The sequence below is a fragment of the Limulus polyphemus genome, unplaced genomic scaffold, assembly GCF_000517525.1.
Source record: "Limulus polyphemus unplaced genomic scaffold, Limulus_polyphemus-2.1.2 Scaffold132, whole genome shotgun sequence".
In the NCBI taxonomy this organism is placed as follows: Eukaryota; Metazoa; Arthropoda; class Merostomata; order Xiphosura; family Limulidae; genus Limulus; species Limulus polyphemus.
Genome location: NW_013665742.1, coordinates 482,471 through 484,887, shown reverse-complemented (window position 1 = coordinate 484,887; position 2,417 = coordinate 482,471). Strand labels below are relative to the sequence as shown.

At 33.0% G+C, this 2,417-nt stretch overlaps 1 long non-coding RNA gene across 2 annotated transcripts; it reads left to right on the top strand.

Moving 5' to 3' along the window:
• Positions 1 to 235: 235 nt before the first annotated feature.
• On the top strand, positions 236 to 1,554 carry LOC111089888. Of its 2 annotated transcripts, none has more exons than XR_002614046.1 (2): positions 236 to 414; positions 1,224 to 1,554. It is a non-coding gene; the product is annotated as an uncharacterized LOC111089888 (long non-coding RNA). The 2 variants fall into 2 exon arrangements; XR_002614047.1 differs by having other exon boundaries at positions 236 to 446.
• Positions 1,555 to 2,417: the final 863 nt, after the last annotated feature.

Genomic DNA, 2,417 nt, shown 5'->3' with positions numbered 1-2,417 from the left:
GATTCTGCAATAGTTCTAGAATGGCAACGTAAAGGTTTCTTTGTTTTGAATTTCGCGCAAAGGTACACGAGGGTTATCTACGCTAGCCGTCCCTAATTTAGCAGTGAAAGACTAGAGGGAAGGCAGCTAATGATCACCACCCACCGCCAACTCTTGGGCTACTCTTTTACAAACGAATAGTTGGATTGACCGTTACTTTATAACGCCCTCACGGCTGAAAGAACGAGCATGTTTTGATGTGACGGGGATTCAACCCGCGACCCTCAAATTGCGACTCGAGCGCCCTAACCACCTGGACATGCCGAACCTGCAACGTAAAGGAAAAGTTGGAAAGCAACAATTAAAGAGATCTGAGAACCAACTTGTATGCAGTCTAACGATTGGCACAAGAACGTCAGGTGTGAAAAGCACAAGGTGAGGCCTTATGTGCCTGTGAAGATACGCATGTAGGTATTTGACGAACATTCCGGAACTTATAAGATATTTTTAGATATATTTCAACTCTTATATAGATATATATTATGACATGAATATAAAGTATGAAGGATGATTTTGTCATACATAATTAACTGCGATAATTTCTATAGAAAGTGGTTAAATCAACAATATATTTCTGGAAAACAAAAGTACAAAGGGGAAACGAAAAATATATAGTTTTATTACGTTAGGTGTTTATAGATTGATTTACAAAAACATTGGGTAATATGTTTTCTATACCCTAATATTTATAAATTTTTATACGATGAAACTTTAAGATAAAAATATACGTACATGTTGTCTTAATATTGAGGATTATAGTATATAATGTGTTAAATGTTAAGAAATTGCAGACGTCAACGCATGCGCCACTGCGACATCACGCCAGGCTTATGGTTTATTAAAAATAACGTAAATCTCAAATTCCTGGAATAGTAAACAAAAAAACCATTCAGTTGAAAAAAGAAACGACTTCTGTACTTCTATTTGGTGCATAAAGAGAATAATGTTTAATAGTCGGTACAGACGTAAATGTTTAATGTTATATAATACAAACGAAAGAAAAAAAAATCTGGATAAATACTTTGCTAAGAATTGTATTCTCAAATACTTATAAAAACGATACCTAGGTGGCGGTTTCACAAAACCTTTCTGCAGAATTTTAAAGAGATTTCGGAGAACCGGTCAATGGGCGGTAGTAGCACGTTGCTATGTCTATTTAATTCTCCCTGTATTTATTTTTTCAGACAAAACTGATTTTCAACATCAGGAAAGTTTCTACAGTTGCATTGAGAAACGAAGCCTGCTGAAAAACAAGAAAAAAATATAAAGATGCTGCAGGAAAAAAGTTAATATGAGAAAGGAAGCAGTTTTTGGAAGTACAATAAACGAACTATTTCGATAACTCAAGCAGCATTTGAATCAGTTCGATCGGTTGTGTGTGTATGAATGTACAAGAAATAACAAAAATACTAATATAATGTATTGTAGTTCGAAACATGTTTTTATATGTATATATATTCTAAAATAATATAAACCGAGTTGAGCAATATAACTAGCTCGCTGATTCGCCAGTTCTTCTGGAGTATGAGTAAAGTTAATTCAAAATAAAATGAAATAATATTAATCATTGTGGCGTTAGACAAATAATTTGATATTAATAAATAATAAACCCAATTCTGGTGTGAAACGACTTAAAACCTATATGAATTAAAGTTCAGAACTTTAGAATAATTCAAACTGTTGTCCAAGCAAGTTGATGACATAAATAATGCCTCGACCATTACTATGTCTGTCGTATCCCAGCCAGCCTGATGAGACGCGGTATTATGCGAAAGACCTCATCGGCACTGTATATAGTAGATACTGTGTGGATGATGTAATTTTACGTTATTCTTTATTCATTCATAACTTGAATTGTCCCTTTGTATTTAAATGAAATATTTGGAGATCAAAACGTATGCAAAACGTTTCATACAAAACAAGTAACTGTAACACAGCTCAAGAAACAAAATAGTCCTAAGTACAGTTTCAATAAATGGACATTACAACAATTAAAATGGGATATATTGCCAAACAATGAAATCTTAGTTCGGAGAAAAATGTGAGGAAAAATAACATGAAATGAATGTAGTTATTTTAATGAAACGCTAAGGAAGCACCTTCTGGGATTATAACGTTCAAGTTAACTGGAATTAAGGATGTAATTTATAAAGATTTTGTTATTGCTATATCAAAGGCCGATACATGACGGTGCAATATTTGGTTTCTTCGTGGAGTGTAATTGGAATCAAGTGTTCATACATATTACTTTCAAATATTTGAACATCTATAATACACAAGGCTGATTAAAACAATATCTAAAACATTGACATCCAACATAATGATAATTCTGTAAAATGTTTATCACTTAACATAAGTGAATTTGACAAATATGTGTG